Raw genomic sequence first — 19,132 nt, forward strand, 5'->3', positions numbered from 1 at the left:
TGTTCAGGGCCAGGCTAATTGGAGCTTGGAGCAAGCTGGTCTAGTGAAAGGTGGCTCTGTTCATGGATGGGGGGTTGGAACTAGATATCTTTAGTGTCCCTTCCAAGCCAAACCATTTTATGATTCCAAAAATACTGCCATTTGTGTATGCTGCCTTTAGTAGAGTTCCAAATCAATGCCATTGATGAATATGCAAGCCATGGTAAATTTCAGAAGAGAAGAACATCCTGACCACCACTACCTGTGTCCTGCTTCTCCTCCCCTTCTCATCCTTTTGCTAGGACAAGCTGTTTTGTTTTCTAGGGACACCAACAAAGGTCTTACCGTGACTGTGTTTGAAGTTTAATTTGGGAAAGCTGTTCTGTTGAGAGATGATGGTAGAACTCTAGGGAATAATCTGTCCTTTTCCTTAGAGGCCATATACTTGTTTATTTAATTTTCCTGGTTAGTGAATCATTGGAAGTGCTTTTTTTGTCTACCATCTCTCATCTAAAATGTCTGGTTTACTCTTTTATCTAGAACACAGTACTCTTGAAGGCATAGGAACATACAGTAGTTATTCTGGATCAGTTTGCTTCACAGGAGGTAAATTCAGAATGATCTTATTTTTAGCTGTTCTTCAAGCAATTGATTCAGAACTTCTGATGAGGCAACTGTCATATCTGGCTTTTTTTTGTTACAAGTATTGCCATGACAATGGCCCTGAGTGATACATGATTTTTGAGGACTCTTTTCATTGCAGTCTGCTGCAGTGAGGAGTGTGCCACCCAACAGCACTATGCAGCCAGGGGTTAATAAATTCATTGTTTTTTCAGAACTTTAGGTTGAAAATATGATGGAGGTTTTTTTTCTCATTTTGGTTCAGTGTCATAACTTCCATAGAGCTATTACCAGGAGTGTGTGGAGTGTTGAGGATCATTCCCAAACACTGCTGGTTTTTGAACACTAGTCCACCACAGCCCTTCCAAAATTCCTATCTTCTAGGAATATAAACTTTAGAATATCACTAGGAAGATGGTCATAAGATCCATTTGAAAATACCTAAAGACAGCTAGGTGACATGCATATGGAAAGCCCAAGCTGCAAAGAAGTGACCTGGTCCGGGTTTGATTTGGTGCCAGAGGAAGATGTGAGCTTTGTTGTTGATTTTCATTCTGACTCAAAATCTCAGGATTGCCTGTCTCTAAGTAAGAGGAGCTTCAGCCTTTAGGCTTAGATATGGAGATGGATATTTGAGGGACCCTTAGGAATTCCCTAAGGTGCAGGTTCTTGGCATGTTTCTAGCTGCCTATTTTTGGCTATAGCTGTGTTACATCCAGGAAGATATATAGTGATGATTGACATTTGGGGAATGTTTTCATATTCTGAGAGGATGGAAAAAGAGCTCAAAGAGGAAGTTTTACAGATATTTGCTTTTGTCTCTTGAAATCTAGCAACTAAACATTTTTGGGAGTAATAAAGGTTATTAGTGTTTCAGATCTGCTGCTCCTGGAGATAATGTTCTGTATCGTTAACTGAATTTTAAAGGATAAGCTATCTAGTGAAATATCTTCTGCCTTTCAAAAGTTTCCAGGCTCCTTTTCCTCCCTTCCTCTCCTTGTCCAGCTGAGATGGGACTCGAGGAGTAAGAAGTGGCTCTCCTCAGGAGCATCATGTGTCTCACCTGGGAACAAGGCAAGCAATATAGTGTTTTATGATCCCTTTCAGTTTCATTCCTGCCTTTGCAGTTATTTTTCATTGCAAAACAAAAGAAATACTTTCATGCCCTTACCTAATCTCTGCTTGCCTTAAGGAAGCAAGCACAGATTCATCATGTCTATTGTTGCTTATCAGTAGTAATTTATTATACAGTGATGTAAACAAGCAAAGGGTATAACTGGATAAGAGATGCAGTACAGGATATAATTGGTGTATGAAGGAAAGTTAAAAGGAGATCATAGGTAGCTGAAGGTCTTTCCAGTTTTCCTCCTTTCATGAACCACTTTTTACGTAACTTCACACCAGTGCTTCTGTAGTGACACCCTTGTCTCCCTCCATTCCTTGCCTAATGTCAAGTATCCCATCTAAACTGGCCTTGTATAAAAACATGCTGCTTAGGAGCCATAGAAAATTCACTATGTTTTTAATCTGGGCTAAGATTTAGTAGCTTAGTTTTGCAGTCAGAGAGCAAAGAATTATGTCTGCATGCTCATGGGCATGTGTGGAAAAAAAAATCCTCACAAACAAACTTGGGTGTGTTAATGACTTTATGTCCTCAGTCACTGGGTGTGAAGTCCAAGAGTAGCTCTCCCTGCAGACAGGAGAAAAGAAGGGCCTGAGTGAATTCTAGCACTGTCAGTGAGGTTTTATCTCTGGCAGCAGCCTTGGTAGTTGTTAGTGCTGTTCCTTTGCCCATTTCTGGTTAAGACTCAGGTCTCTGTCTGCCAGCTGAAGCTCTCCATTGCAGTGGTGGCTGCGTCATGGTATTGTTTGTCCTACCAAGCCAAGGTCTCCTCTCACAAATCCCAGCATGAGCTCCAGTTTCTGTAGGGAAGGTTCTGGAGGAGGAAGTGGGACATGTATCTGACCTCTGAGTGTCCACGGAATGCTGAGTTAACTTCACCTGATGTGGCAGCTAAAGCTATTAAGATTCAGCACACGTTTGTATGGCATGCTGGGTTTTGTCACCACCTTGACGAGTAGTTGTTTGGAGACTTATGCCACTTTAATGTGTACAATTCACAATCAGCCTGTGGGTAAAAAAATATTTTGAAGGAGAGAGCCTTTTATTAGGCAGTGTTAAACTCAGATGTACACCATATGTTTTAAGGACATTTGTGAATATTTTTAAAATGGGTTGGGTAGCAAATGTGTCTTCTATGGCACCTTTCTGTTTTTTCATGAGCTGAAGTATTTGTAAGTATAGTGTTTTATTAGTCTCTGCAGACTTATTTGAGTATTTGTCCTCTCTCTGAGAGCATGAAAATCTCAAGGACTCTTAATACTATTTAATCTATGTGATTTCTCTCTGTCTCAAGGCAATGCACTCTGTTAGACAGTTGTCCCTGTGCTTTTACTACAGTAAACAGCCTATGTGCTGAAACCAACTTCCAAACACTATGGTACAAACCCAAGGTGAAGCTGTCTTTCCTTGTGCTGTGACCTCTGCAGAACTGACAGACACGTGAGAAGCCAGCCTTGCCTGCCAGCTTCTAGGTGAGCTGGTGTGTGCCAGTTACCTGCAACACGAGCCATCTCACTTAAGAAAATCCTGAATTCGTGGGACTGTGTTCTGCAGAAGGTCTGTCGGTTGAAAGAGGCCATGAGAACAGGATTGTCTCAGAAATTACTCATTTTAAAATATATGTTTGTGGGGAGAAGAAAGAGGGGACTGGATTTGGGCTCTTCAGTATCTGAGATTGTCCGTTCTGCATGGCAGTAAAGCACTTCTCTGACTATGGTTTGTTTGTGCGACAGAAAATGACCCTTCTGTGTCTTTCATTCTTTATTGTGGACAGGTATGAGGCTGTGTTCTGCTGCAGGTTATATTGTGTATCAGGTGTTCCCCTTCCCTATTGCTCTCTGGCTGTTCAAAAAACAGTTCCTGTTGGGACAGGTGGTTTAAGCTACTGCTGGGTGCATTATTCCTTACTGTATGTGTTTTAACAATTCAAAAGAAGATCAAAGTCCATTTGAAGTACGTGAAGAGCATGTCTTGGTACCAAGAGGTGGCATCAGGTACAGTAGATAAAGTGTTCTGGCTTTAGCCCAGGACTTGTTTTATCACCAGAAAGTTGAAAACAAAGTCGCTTTAGCAACAATTTAACTTCTGCCCTGCTAACCTCTACTTGGAGCTTACTAAATGGAGAATATTTACACTAGTGCTAGAGAGCTTCTCCTTGGTCTGTTTTAAATGTGTCTGTTAAAATGTGGTGTGAATTTCCGCAGCTGATTGTCAGACAGTCACCATTATCATTACACATAGCTCCTCTGAGATGCTGACCTGAACCTTTTCTTCTGGAGCCCAGGATACTGTCTGCAGTTACACCCTCTCACATTCCTCCTCCTAGCAGCCAAGGATGCTCAGTAATTGCTTGTCACTTATTTTACTATTTTTCAAGAATTGGTGCAGTGTAGAGCTCAGTATTGTGTCCTGAGGTGGTAGATTTCAACAAAACACACAGCTTCTGACGGGAAACACCCTTCTGTGGAGGGCTCCTCTTTGGTGTAAGACTCTTACATGTGAAAAAGACTGCTTGGGGTGGGAGGTGGGTATCCAAATGGCAATACATCAACATTGGGAGATTCCCAAGGCAGAGCAGTCATGTTACTGTGATGTCCTGCCTGGCTTAATTAGTGTCTCTGAAGCAGTAATTAGCGTATCTGTGCCACCCAGACACAGCCTTAGTTGTTTCCTTCAGTAATTATGAGAACTTATGTCAGTGAGAGGTATCAAGTATGGATAGTGCTTTTGACTACTTAAAGGCTTTCCTGTCCCAAAATGTAGAACATGTTCACCAGGAAATAGTGCTTTCACCACTGAAAATGTTATATTCAGATTAATTTTTAAAAAAAGTCTCTTTCAAATCAAGAATGTGACTACCCCTCTGGTGCTACACGGGACATCTCTGGTTCACTTCACATTGCTTGTTGGGTTATTGAGATATGCCATATCTGAGGCATATCTCAGTAAGCAATCTAGGCATGTCCTTGCCGTTGAGGGGGCTGGTGTTTTCTCAGGCCAGCATAAATTCCTGTTTAGATAAGTGAATCGGGCTGCTGGCTGCTGGAGGGAAGTGTGTGCGTTGGAGGAGCGTGTGGGTGGAGGTGTTCAACAGTTCTAGGATGGAAAAGGAGAGAAGATGAATACATGTATTACCCATCTGGTGACTTGTCAGGCTAGTGAAGTACGCTGTGAAACATGTACGCCTTTTCTTAAAATTGACACCATGTCTTTGGGACTTTAAGGACTATCTGTTGCATAGCAAGTTTAGCTTAAATTTAACATATTATGAAGGTTAAAACTTTATGTAAAAATTACAACTTTATTGGTAAATGCACTCCCATTGTATATTCAACATCTCCGCTTAACTGTTTGACCATGTTTGTTTTCATTTCTACTTTTCCTTCCTTGTGCCTAATACTCAGTTTTGCTACTCACTGAATAAATTTTCTGTATGGAAATAAAATGAGATTGCCATTTGTGGGGCAGTTTAGAAGAACAATTACTTTTTTATGTGAGATATATACATCCATTTTGTACAGATTAAAATTTTGCTTAGTGTTATATATGCTATTTTAAATACCCATTGTAACAGAATGTTTTCTGATGTTTGGTGGTTTTAATTAATACCTGTTAGGTGTGGTTTGTTCTCCCCTTAAGGGAAAAAAATGTGTATACAGTGTACTGTTTTTAGTTTTGGTCATGCTTGGATGTGTAGGAGTCAGATGATTGTGTACACATGCATGCTGTGATTTGTTTGGGGTAAAAAGTGAAACAGAAGCATTCTTTCCATCTGGTGTGGAAAACAATCAGGTACATGGTAAGACTTAGCTCCCAAAGGATTTCTGACTTTTAATCAGCCCTCTTTGACAAAAACAAAAAATTCCCTCAACATTGTCTCTAGTTCATCTTGGGGCTTGAGCCATGTCCTGGTTCTAGCCTTTGGAGTTGAACAGTTACTGTGTTTTAGGATGATTTGGAACAGGTATGGGCATAAACTCTCTTCAGCTAAATTACACGGAGGATCTGGTAAGGAGTTTATGCTAGCTGTGGGACAGTGAACAGAATGTGACATCTGCTGGGAAAAAAAAACTCATGAGAAACACCTGAATGATCATCACTCCATGGTATAAGGACACATGTCAGCAGGGGTTTGAAAGTCAGGTTTTTATGTCCTTGAATGGTGGCCCAGGGTGTGTGAGTGTGTAGAACTATGACTTTCCAGACTGAACACCTGAAAAGTGCTGTACTGCTTTACAAGAAGTGTAGTGGAGGAGGTTACAGAGAATAGCGATGATTGTGGTACTTCCTATAATCTGTGAATATGGAACTCCAAGGATATGATTTGTTTCCTATAATCTCAAGTTTCCGCATGCAATTGCAGTCTTTATTATTATATCAATGGAGATGTTTATAATCAGCTTAGAATATACCCCTGTTACAAGAAAGGCATTTTTAAGGCATCATGAATATGTAACTTGCTGTATAAAACATATTTTATAGAAATAGCTAAAATTAAAAGTAAACATATTGAGAAAGTGTTAGAAAGAGGAGGGGTGAAGAAATTGCTTGGGGCTTTTGGATTTCTGTTTTTTTTTTTTAACAAATGTAGGTGTCTAACTTATTTCCCCGCCTCCACTCCTCCCAAAGCCGTGTACTTTTGCAGTTTCCCTTCACGTTACTTTTAATTTAAATTTATGAAGATAATTAACCTGACGAGGCTTTTTAAAGGATTTGTAAACAGTGCAGGATTAGAACAAGATATTTATCTGTATGGGCAGGTTGGCCTGTGACATGCTTTTAATGGTAGATTTTTTATTAATTTATAATAAAAACTCTGTAATTTTTTTACCTGGTATTATTTGCTTGCACTCCATTAAGCCCCCATCTCTGTAGTTTTACAAACTGGGACAGAGTTATGTTCATACCAATGCTTTAGGGAGGTACTTAACAATTTGGATGATAAGAAGTGTCTTTTACCTGAAAATAATCTTTAAAGCTCTCTTGAGTAACCATGCTATAGATGGCTCATGCTGGGCCATCACTCCATAGCTGTCAAATGATCGGCACCACCTCCAGGTGCAGCTGCCTTGGGCAGTACTTGTGAGTGGCCCTGAGGATGTCTCAGTGCCAGGAGCCCTCTCCTATGTGTGTGGATGTGCCTCTACTTTTGGGAATTTTGCTCATTTGGAGGATTAAACACACCAAATGGGTTGGAGCTGAAAAACAAATATCTAAACCTTAGTGATGGAATATCTTTGCTGAACTGTGGAGGATGAGAGATGCCTTATGTGCTACAGTGGTGCAGGCATTAACTCTGCTGCAGCTCCACTCAGTGTAGGTTGAGTGCTTGCAAGATGAGAATTCTGTGAAAAGCCTATCCAGAGGAATGAACCAAGTCCCTCCATAAATGTTTCTCCTTTTCCTGTAGTTTATATAGCAGTACCTCCATGTGTCTTCCACATATATCAAGATCCTCATCTATAATGTGCCAATACTTACTCACATGGGCTTCTGATGCATTTCCCAGTTCAAATCTGGGTTGCTAACACCTACTGCTGTGTTTCTGTAACTGGTGTGGCTGGTGTATCCTGATGTACCTGGAGCTTTGTTTCTGTGTATTCACATGGACTATTGTTTGAACAAAGATTTAAATTGGGAAGGCAGGGCAGGGTGACACAGCTATTGCCTTGAAGATGCGTGCTTTCTCCTCACAGTGTGGTAGCCAAAATGTGCTTGAGCATTTCACCTTGGAAATATAAAATAACTTAGCCTTTAATTTCTGTGGTAATTTTTTCATTGTTCAGCAGCATGGCTCTACCAAGCAGCAGCAGTTTTAAGCACAAGATATATTGAACAACATATGAAGTAATTGGTGCTTTTTATTTCTCTTCTTGCAGGATGAGTCTCAGGTTCCTGAATGTGGTGTCAAATGCTGACACATTGAATTAGGTGTATCTGCTGCATTATTCTGATGTTTAAAAAGGCTTAAAGGAAAGTGACTGGCACCTCTGTTACAGTCTTTTAAGGTAAGATGTTATTTCTTTTGTCAGGGCAGAGGGAAGAAGACAGATGTGATTCCGCAAACTGTCCTAGCTCTACTCTTGGTCTCTAATCAACCCATTGTGGTTTAGTCCAATGCAGCCACTTGCTCACTCACCAGTGGGATGGGGGAGAGAATCAGAGGAGTAAAAGTGTAAAACTTGTGCATTGAGACAAAGATAGTTCAATATGGAAAGCAAGAGCCACGCATGGAAACAAAGAAAACAAGGAATTAAGTCACCACTTCCCATGTACTGGGAGATGTTTAGCCATCCCAGGAAAGTCAGGCCCCATCATGCATAAAGGTGACTTGGGAAGACTAACATCATCACTCCAAATGTTCCCTCTTCCTTGATGCCATATGGTCTGGAATATCTCTTTGGTCTTCTGGGGTCATTTGTCCTGGCAGTGTTCTCTTGCAATTCCTTGTGCACCCCCAGCCTCCTTGCTGGTGGCATGGTATGAGGAGCATAAAAGGCCTTGTCACTATGCATGAACTCAGCAATAACTTAAAATATCCGTGCGTTATCAATCCTGTTACCAGCACAAACCTAAAGCACAGTTTTTTATCAGCTATTGTGAGGAAAATTAACTCCACCCTAGTTAAAATCAGCACAAAACTACATGAATCTAAGGTCTTGTATTGGACCCAGCTGTTGGTATTTGTTGTTTATAAGCAAATTCACTGACTTCAGTAAGACAAAATGCATGCAATTTCAAGAAATATCCATAAAGAAACAATTTATTTTCTTTTCCTAAACCACTAATTCTGCACTCCTAAGTGCTTGTATATCTTTCCATTCGCACACCTTAGTTCTTCTATCTATGTATTGGAATTATTTAGGAGTAGTGGTCTTCAGTCTCTATAGAATGCCATGCAGAGATCAATTCACCACCAGGAAAAATAAGGCTATGAAGCTAAACATGACTGTAGCTAGAAAAGCGACCATTCTGCTTTGACTAGAGTTGCTGCTGTGATCTTTCACTAATTACCTATGTTTTCTGTACATGTTTTGGAATCATGGCTGGATTGCCACCACTGTAGTGCTGCTGCATTTTCTCAGCAGCGTGGCAGACCAGCCACAGACCAGACTGACAGTGAGTCAGTCAGTACCACATTATGCTGTGCCCAGTGAGCAGCGTGGCCTCCTACTGCTGCAGAGTTGTTATGGTGACCTGTGACTGCGTGTAAGTACCCCAGTAGGACAGGGCTATATAGATTTGTTTTTTCTCTATTCTGTGTGATGATCAGGTTAAGAGCAGCACCAAAGGGATGGCATGAATTAAATCTCTAAAAAAGGAAACCCGGATAAGTAAAGGCTGCGTAAAGGCTCTTTGCTACTGACTCCTTAATTGCCTCAGGTTTGACAGCTGCTGTTTGAAGTGGTTGTTGCGTCCTGGTTTTATTTACACTTAGTGTCACTGCCTGCCCACCTTATTACCTGCACTGCAATACACTGCAGAGTTGGATAAGAGGTAAGACACACCTAAAACTGAATTTCTCTTTTGAAGAGGAAGGATTTAGTCTATTTATGGCTTTGAGTACCTGGGATGGCTAATTGCTTTTCTTCTGCTGGTTTTGTAGCTTTAATCAGAGTGTATAGAAGCAGTAGAGACAGCTTGTTTGGCTTTTGAGTGTGGTGAGCTTGTTTCGCTTTTGACTGTGGAGTAAATCTGGTGCTTACAGACGTGGACTTGAATTGCTGCCAGCTTATGGGGCAGGTAAAGGGCTCCTGAATCTAGTGATTCCAAAGATATGAGGACACCAGCTGGTTTTCCTCACATTTTGAAATTCAGTAAGTGTGGAAAAGCAGAACTCCTGAGGTTTTTCATTACTCCACGAACTTGCCATTTAGATGTAAAGGGGTATGTGTATGTAGATGGAAACACTCAGACTGCACTGACTCTCTGGCTCTGTTGTGTAAAAGCATTTCAGAAAGGGGGCAGAGGGTTCTGCAACAGACAAGCTACCATGATTGGGAAGCCTATGTGCACTTTGTCTGCAGGTCTTATACCAGCACATTTTGGATTTGCCCTGGGCTCTTGCTCATACGGCGGTGTCTGCTTCTCCTTGGAGGATGCTGTTCCTCCCTTGGCCCTTGTACCCAGGCTCTTGCTCTTCTGGAGATTATTCTTTTACCAGGAAAACATTTGTACATGGATTTTATCTTTTCTGGTGGTAAAAAGTGTTTTGATAGAGAAGGAGAAATGCTTAGAACAGGTAAAATAAAGAAAATTACTGTTGCTGTGACTAGGCTGGTTGCGGTTCCTGTGTGGCTGTGTGCTGCAGCCATGTCCTGGCTTTAAAAGTGGGCACCCTCAGCCAAGCATGGGTTTCTAAGTGAAGGCAATCTGTGCATATATGCCCAGGGAGGCTCTCAGGTTGCCTTTGCAGATCCCCAGCCTTGCCAATGTGCTGCAGCAGGTGCCAGTAAGGCAGTGCAGTCACAGCCTGCGTGTCCAGCGGCGTGCAGTGGGTGGCCCTGCGAGGTACAGGGTGGGAATTGAGGGGATGGTGCTGTAATGAAGCCCATGCAGAGAGAGAGGAAGAGTATGATTGCACAAAGGCTGGAAAATACAGAGCAGACTTGTATGGACTCTCAGGGAGCTGACAATAGGGACGATAGCTGATTGCCTCAGAAAGCACAGGAGCACCGGGTACCGTTACTGAGAAGTGGGCAGTGCCAAGCTCTTGTCACAAGGCTGTGCATATTGAGAGGAGCAGGATGAAGCTATTTCCTTTTCAGGTGCTCTAAATTTAGGTACCCTCCAAGTTACACATACATTTTTATTTATCTTTGCTTGTCCCTCCATGGAGTGGCATGGTGAGCTGTCCTGTTGCATCAGTAGCTCTGGGCACTTAGAGAGGGCAGGGCAGTACAGGCATTTCTGGCAGTAACCTTCAGCATAAAGATGTGCTACCAATTAAATGTCAGCACACAAGGCAGGGTTGCTAATTTAGCAAGTCTTGGGAGAAGTGGTGTTAATTTCTCTCCACAAAGCACAGTATTTGAAAACTGGGTATGGTATGATGGCATGTAACGCAACTGTTCATTGTGCCCAAGGCATTTTGCATTTGTACCAATACTGATAACTTGAAATACTAATGTGAACACCTCTGTGTTTTTTGCCTGTGTGTTACAAAGCCAGCATCTCACTGGTGTTGTATACTCCATGGAGAAGGACCCAAGAGCATTTTTGTCTGTTTCTGAACTTCAGTGAATCTGATCCTTGTGCAGATGATTAAAGCACTGCACTTATAATTGGATCACAGACTTTGGCAATGTGAGATGAGCAACAGACTTATTACAATTAATTTCCACTTATAAAACCATGCTTGCTTCATTAGGATTGCCTGAGGTTTCTCAGACCTGTGTCCTGTAGCCTTAATTTAGCTTTGATTTTAGTAAAAAGAAAGGAATTACTGCAATATCATCAGACTTAAAACAGCATTTTCACTTTTCGCAGCAGAAACTCAGCCTATTTAAGAGGGAAAAAATTCAAAATTGCAGCTAACCTTATGCAGAAAGTCCTTAACTTCTGACAGATGAAAATACAGACTTGTTGAAATACAAATGTTCAACAATCACCTTGAATAGCTGATCCTTAAGCTGTAGGTTTTTTACACTTCTGGTTATCTTCTGTTTATCTTATTATTTTTATCTGGCCTTTCTGAGTTTTCTGTGCTTGCTGAACCTGTTAATTTGGAGTTTTACACACCGATTAGTTGGCTTCAGAGGTCCCTGATATATTTTCATGTGCAAATGAGATATGATTTTTGAGGAAATATGTGTATTGTAAGTGCAGTTAAGCTTTGCTCAAATCCAAATACCACTGAAAAGAGTTAATTTTCTTCTCTCAACACCTGCACAATTAAATGCAGTCACTTTTTTAATTTGACCTGGTATTTCCACTTGACTAACTTAAAACAGTTTGGCTTAAGTTCTGGCTCTTTCCTTCTTCCTCCCCTTACTTGTGGTTGTGCTTAAATATGCCACAAGGCCATCAAGCTGCCCAGCCATGCTGTGTTACAGCTTCCACCTTCCCACATTGTACAGAAGGAGTTTTTTGGTGTCATCTTATCATGCCAGTTGGCAGAGAGACCTGGAGCGTCCCACCTGGAGTGATGCTCTGGGTGCGAAAAGGTTGTCACAATGTCACCTTGTGCTTGCCGATTTCTAGAGGGAAGCCAGCTGTGCAGCCTGACTGTAAAAGAAAAGCAGTAGGAGTCTGCAGTGTGACCCAAACTGGCCTCCTGGTGGTGCTGCCATCCACCTTGTGGCTGGTTGCACCTAACTCAAGTCTGAAACACGCTGAGGAAAGCTCAGGTGGAGGCCCCACCTGTGCATTGGTCACTGCCGGAGCAGAGTCCAGGTGAAATTATTGGATGTGCAGATCTTTTGTCTGCATCCCATGCTGCTGATGGCCAGCACATGTACTCCAAGTTCCTTGATGCTTTCTTGCATTTCAGGCGTTCAGGAGCTGGGACCACTGTGGTTGGAAGTGGTGCTACTGACCAAGAGCAACCAACTTGTCCCATATCATATTTTTGTGAATTTGGTCTGTAGAAGTGACCCCATTCCTCACTTTTTTACTGGCAAAATAAATGCTGCTGAGCTATTTCAGAACAGTAACTAGTTCTTTATATTGATGAAAGGCTTGTGTGCTTTTCTGATTTATGCGCATGTGAAAGATTAAAAAAAAATAAGTCTATTAATCCTTGGAGCAACCTAAACATACAAAAAAAATCCCACCAAAACATCTTTGGGTTTTAGTGCTTTTGCTGTCAGAACCTGACACCAATTCAACAACTCTCAGGAATTTCTGAGAATGACAAAGAGTTGCTAGTATAGAAAGTCAAGTCTCTTGTTTCATGTTTTAATCTTAATGAGTTCAGAGTTTTGAGCTGTTACCTATATGTTTTTATTTCCCCTTTTGCTGTTTCTTTCCATGTAAGGCACAAGAGTAACTTATCTTTCTTTCTGCTAAAGGTGCTTCTACTTTTTCAAAGGAGATGCTTTGTCCACTAGGAACTGTGTCTCAGCATGCTAATAAAACTCACTTTATGCCTTTAGAATGTTTATTCAAAGTGGCCTGGCTGGCTCACATTAGCTGTGTGGGTGGACTGTCCTTGAATTTTGTCAACTTAATTTAGTACTGCACAATACCAGTGATGGAAAACAGCTATAAATTGTCTGTGTGCAGCCATGCATTATTGATAAAGGGTAGAATAGGCTCTACAATTTCTTTATTTGCTGTTGTTAGTGCAACAACTGGCTGATTTGTTAAGACTTTTCCCCCTCCTATTGGCAATAAAATATCGCTTCATTTTGAACTCTGAGTTTTCTGAATTTTGAATTGTTTGGGGTTGAAAACTTGCTTTGTCTTCAGTGTTACTAAATGTAATGGAAATATTCTCACAGAGTAGAAAAAAAAAAGTTCAGGGGGAACTAAGCAAACAGTAAGTTTGACTCCATGCTGAAGACAGGACTTTCCTAATTATCTCAAATATTTAGAAATAGAAAATGGATCATAAAGTCTCACAGTATGTTTAGAATAAAAAATGCTTTAATATACTTCATTTGGCACATGCTTAGAGAAAATGCTTTACAGTGAGCTCAGTGTGCTTTGTAATTTCAGTGTTCCTTCAAAGTTTATGAAAAAATTTCAAGCCTTAAATCTGTCACACCTTTTCTCCTGTTGACACTTATGATGAGTAGAGACTCTACTGAATATAATTTGCATATAAAACTGTGCTGTAAACTAAACAGTTCTTTCCCTGTAGTTGAACAAAGGTACAATGAAGTGCTGAAAACTGGAAATTAATAAATATGTAAGTAAAAAAAAAAAAAACTTGCCAGCAAAACTGCAAGGCACTTAGTCTTCCCAACGGATGTCCAGCACTGAAACTTCTTTTTAAGCTGTAATTTTTGTAAGAGTAGCTTCCCAGAGGTTGTTATTATAATACAGCCAAGGGAATGTACAATTTGTGCCAAGGAAATATTATATTAGAATTATGGAATTTTATTTCCCTCTTTTATGTTTGTAGATAGATATGCTTTGGTAGAAGTATTCCAGACCCCTTCGGATTTTTACTGTCTTTTTTTTTTTTTTTGTCTTTGTAAAAGTGTCTGGGTAGGGAATTCACAAGTTTTTCTCATGTTTATAATGATTTCTTTTATTCCATGGGGAATTGATGTGTATTAGTTTAACTTTCCATATATTTGCAGTCTTTTAAGGTTAAAAGTAATTAAGTAATGAAGTTATTAAACTGGTTGTGTTGTTGCAGTCAGAAGGCAGGAAAAAACATTGGTAAAAGGACTAATATGACTGACAGAGGCTTGCTAGAGATTTACATTGAGAATGAGATTTACATTCTTCAAAACTTTTTCATTTTCTGATGGAAATTGTGGAGTAAATCAAATACAGTGGCTATGAGTGATTAAAATGCAAAACTTATGAATTCTTACTGATTTTGTAAATATGACTACTGTTAATATAAAACCATTTATCTTAAAGCAGTCTTGAGGCTGTGAATATTTAAATGAAAGCTTCAACTCTCAAAGATGGTTATTTTGATATTGAACATCATTAATTATGTGGCTTGCATAGAAAGCTGTCATGGAAGAGGCACAGGAGATTTTTTTTCCATAGGTCATCTGGTAGATCTGTAGTAATTCACTTGATAAATCAAAATAGCAAAGTTTAAATACTTACACAATTCAGATGTTACAGAGTGCTCTAAAATTTCTCTACTGGTTGAAGAGGATATCTTTGGTTTGATCCTACAGAAAATACAAACAGTGGACATTGACTTGCCTGTGATTTTGGTATTGGAGCAACTGTGCAGCTGTATTTTTTTAGAGAAGGGCAGGCTTCAGCCATGTTACTACAATTCTGTTTAGACAGTTTGGGAGTATGAGTGTGTGTGTAATTTCTTCTGGAAACAAGTATACTTTGGTAGTGAAATGCAATTTTAAAAATCCTTTGTTCCTGTTGTTTTATTAAAAGAGCATCTTTCACTGGCATTGTTAGAAGCCACAGTAATGAAAAATGGTAAAATAAGGAAATACTCCAGAGTACAATGGGATTAGATTCTCTTCCACATCTGCACACTTGCTTCAGGCAGTGCATGGATGGTGTTATTCATACCTCTTCATTTACCCCCCATAGAAGTCAATCAGTAGTCTGACAAACACAAAAGAGCTTTAATGCAATTTGGCATTTGTTTTGTTCATACTAACAAAATATGCCTTGGTCTACAAGGTTGAATGACTTCTGGAAAGCTAACTAGATTAGAAATGTACTGTGCAAGTGACCTGAGTGTTGCTTGCTACCATCCAAAATCCTTGTCCCTTGGGAGGGCCATTGTGGAGGAAGGTGGGATGGATGAGGCGGTAAGAAATCAGCTTCACATGGCTGATCTCTGCAGGCCATGCTCTGAAAACAGGGACAGCTACATATGTTGCAGGAATGGTGTGATGCTAAAGGACCTGAAAGTAGTTGATTTAAAAACAAGTAAATCAAATATAAAAAGCTTAGTTTTCCTAAGGGAAACCAGAGACTTTTCCAAGCAGTCAGTATAAACAAGAAAGTGGTAGGGGAAAAGTGAGGCTGGTGACTTGTGAAGAGAAGTTATTTGAAAACCTTCTGTTACTTTTAATGTGGTATTTCCCATTCCTTTTCAAATGCATTGAAAGAGGATGTTAATTTTTTTTTTCTTTCCAGTACAGGAATTAACAGAGACGAGGTGGAATCCTTCACCCTAAAATATTTTGTTTTTGAAAGCATAGGGTAGGAAAGTAAAACATGTTGCTGCATCTATCCCCACCCAGGAGCTAACACCAAATGCATTGTCTCTGACCAGTTGCAGTATTCCCTATTATAAGGGAAAGAAAACTGCTTTCCCCTCTCTTGCTAAAAAAAAATGTATTAAGCTTGTTTGGGTGGGATAAACTTCAGAGGCCTCTTCCAGATTTGGTTGGTAGTACAAAACCTGTGTTGGTTCTAACATAGATGCGTCGTGCTTCCATTACCCCAACCAGCCAGGCTGCAGTACACACTTCTGTGAATCACAGAACAGTCATCATTGTGGACAAAATCTCTTTTCTCCTTTTTTCTGTTACACTATATTGTCCTCCACTAGTTTGAAAAAGATGGGGAGTACACTGAATTACCCTGATTCTGTCAAATTACTACGTCAACAGTGCAGCAATATTTTCTCTGAGAGGCTCTGCGCTGGCAGAAACTGACTCTTACTGAATTTGCCATGAACTTTCAGCTGTAAAAGTAATTAATTCTCTGTAAAATATGCTTTAAGTAGAGCTATGTCCTTGCCCTAATGTCTGTAATGCAAATAATAACATTTTGTCCTTCTAGAAGACTCTATTAATGATCTTTCCACTTGATAAGACCCTCTTTGCAAAATGCAGAGCACTTTTTAACCCTTCTTCCCCCAACAACCATTCTGGCTGGCAGTTTTCATGCAGTTTCGTGCAATACGGTGGTCAAGGCATGTTGCTCCTCTACTATGTGTACAGAACACAGAGCTGTAGGTTTCTCTCGTATTTTCCTCCTGTTCCCCTTTTCCTCCTTCCTTCTGTGCTGCTCTTAATGAGGTGCTGGGGGATGGCAGCACAGATTTTCCCAGTATACATCAAAGCAAATATATCTAAGCTGGATGCAGTGAAAGCAAAACATTATATGTCAGAAAAATTACTGGGTAGGGAAATACTGAGTTATGTTGTTTGGGAAAATGATTGCACCTCTGCCTAATTACAAAATAATTGAATGAGTGGTTATGTGTTGCCTCACTGCAAGCTTTAAGTATCTGAAACATGATCTGATTTTTTTTCCAAATAAAGTTTGGATCCAGCATGATCCTCAGCTGTTCTTCAAGGTTCCTTTCCTCCTTCTGGTTTAACCTGGGATATTCTTGGGTACCTGGGCGATAAAAATGCAGTTTTGTTTCTGTTGTTCTATTTATTTTGTGCTAGACAAATTGCATTCCTGAAAACTTTCTGTAGGCTGCCTATAGCAAAGGCAGTGCTGGCATGTGGGGTTTCAAGATGCAGAATAGGCTGAAGAACTCACTTTTAAAGGTACACTATGAATGCCTGGGCTTTATGTGTATTATACCCAGGAATTTCCCCCCCAACAGTTTAGAGGTACATACCACTTTAAGGAGCCTGTGGTTTGCTTTGGAGTGAAATCACAAGTGATTTCAGGTTTTATTCCAGCTTTTTCTGTTTTCTTTGCCTTGGCCTTGAATGTTTTGGCATCTTTTGTTGCCTTTCTTCCACAGCAGGCTCAGTAGAGGTGCAACAGCAACTATAAATTGTCTTCTATGATAAAGAAGGGTGCAAAATAAAGATGCACATTGTTGCTTCCCAAAGATCAGAATGAAATTTCAGATGTTAACAATGTCATCAACATGCAGGACACATCTGGGCACAGGCACTTAGGAGTTATTTTAGCTGAATGTAGTTGGCAGTCCCTGGGGTGTAAAAGGAAAATTTGTCCTTGAGTTTTTTTAAAGACTAATAGTTACAATGTTGAAATAGTCATCAAAAGTTTTAAAGTTAATTCCCTGATAAGTAAACCTGCAATGTTGCATTGTTGATTTTTCTGAAACAATTTTTAAACTTCAGAATAAGTTTAAAAAGGTTGGTTAAAAATATGTTTTCCATTCCATTGCTGGAATGTGTCCATGATTCCCAAAGGGTAAAAGAGTTCCTGTGCCAAATTCAACAGAGTTGCAAGAGATGTTATTTTAAGTCTGTCTTTGGTGAAGGATGGATTATGGCTTGTTCTGACCAAATTAGAAACTGTAGGAAAGAGGAAAGGATTTTTTGCTAGGTTACCCTTCATTTGTGAGAAATGCTACTACCCTAAACTTGTCTCTCTGTCATATCACTTCAGGTTAATGGCTCCCTTCGTTTTGCTTCAATTTCTAGCTCCCTCTGCTTTAAAAATAACTAAAAAGTGCATTTCAGAAAGATTCACAGTGTTTTAAAGAGAGATGCAGAATCCAGGTGACTGCCCCTCCAAGTCAGTAATTAATGGCTTTTCAGTTCAGGGAGGAGTTTGGCTTGGTTAATGTAACTTTACAGCAGAAGTATGCATCTCATTATTTTTTGTGTCTATATTTATTTAACTTTAGGCTGTGTGTTTTACCTGTAGCATTCCTTTTAGGCATGACTGAGAGCAAACCAAGCAGGTAATCACAGGTTTAAATGCACAACAATGTGCCTTTGTTGAGGGTGGTTAGCTGGGCTTCTCTTTTAATTGAAAATGCCTAGAAGAAAGAAAAAGTAATGTATTTAAAATGGAAATCTCTTTTTGTGCAACACAAAACAATTTTTCTTTATGTTAAAAAGAAGGAGGCTACTTGGGCATTGTGTCCTTAGATAGGTATCTGAAACCATTTATGATCTATCAGTAGTCAATTGTTTGAACTGTTTTAGAAATAGGTTTTCTTGTAGACACCTAATGCCTTGGGTTACAAGATGTGGCTGGGGTGTGTGCTCTTTTGCCATCTTGTGTGTTCTTAGAGCTGGGGCAGTTGTTTTCTGTTAATTGGGCCACCTGTTAAAACCAGTTGGGGCAGTTTTCTTTATCTCTTCCATAACCAATCCTCCCTCTGGGGAATATCTTCTGTAAATGAGCCATTGAGTCTCACTGCATGACTGATAAAGTTACATCATCCCATTGTGAGGTGCTCCACCCAGGTGGAGGAGCCAAGCATTCCTACCTGGATATAATCTGAACTTTGCAACATCAAAGCAGCCTTTTCTCACTGGATTACCAGAGGAAGACCAGGCTCATCTATACCACCACTGGACCTTCAGAGGAGAACTCCACCCTTCTACAGGATCACTGCTTCAACAGAACCACATCTGTCACTGCAGGAGGACTGCAGCCAACATTTAATGGGACTGCTACCAGCACCCTGACCCACAGGGGGTCAGGTCGTATTCTGATTCTGCCAGTAGGGTTTGTTTGTTTGTTTGTTTTTGTACTACTGCATTTGTATTTTAATTTTTCTAGTAAAGAACTATTATTCCTACTTCCATACCTTTGCCTGAGAGCATTTTAATTTCAAACTTATAATGATTCAGAGGCAGAGGAGTTACATTTTCCATTTTAAGGGAGGCTCCTGCCTCCCTTAAAAAAAAAGACACCTGTCTCTTTTCAAACCAAGACACCTAGGGGGAAAAAAACAGATCAGAAGTTCAAGGAATTTTGAAGGCAAAGGTGCCTTATAAACACAGGAGGAGTCAGGGATATACACTGGCACTGAACTGATCTGAAGGAATTGAGAGAGATGATTCACTCTGTAGCTATGGCCATCTATTCTGTATCAGGTTTGCTCCTCATAAGTCATTT

General features: G+C 40.2%; 1 protein-coding gene across 4 annotated transcripts in view; it reads left to right on the plus strand.

Moving 5' to 3' along the window:
* Positions 1 to 19,132, plus strand: part of KANK1 (KN motif and ankyrin repeat domains 1) — a 135,225-nt gene that overhangs the window by 24,515 nt on the left and 91,578 nt on the right. For 3 of the 4 annotated variants that reach the window (XM_030257816.4, XM_030257818.4, XM_072921782.1), the window contains exon 2: positions 7,603 to 7,731. The exons of the other annotated variant lie outside the window; for it this stretch is intronic. The gene's annotated coding sequence lies outside the window, so the exon portion shown is untranslated. The remainder of the gene's footprint in view (positions 1 to 7,602; positions 7,732 to 19,132) is intronic. 4 annotated transcript variants of the gene reach the window in all.

This window comes from Taeniopygia guttata, chromosome Z (assembly GCF_048771995.1).
Source record: "Taeniopygia guttata chromosome Z, bTaeGut7.mat, whole genome shotgun sequence".
In the NCBI taxonomy this organism is placed as follows: domain Eukaryota; kingdom Metazoa; phylum Chordata; class Aves; order Passeriformes; family Estrildidae; genus Taeniopygia; species Taeniopygia guttata.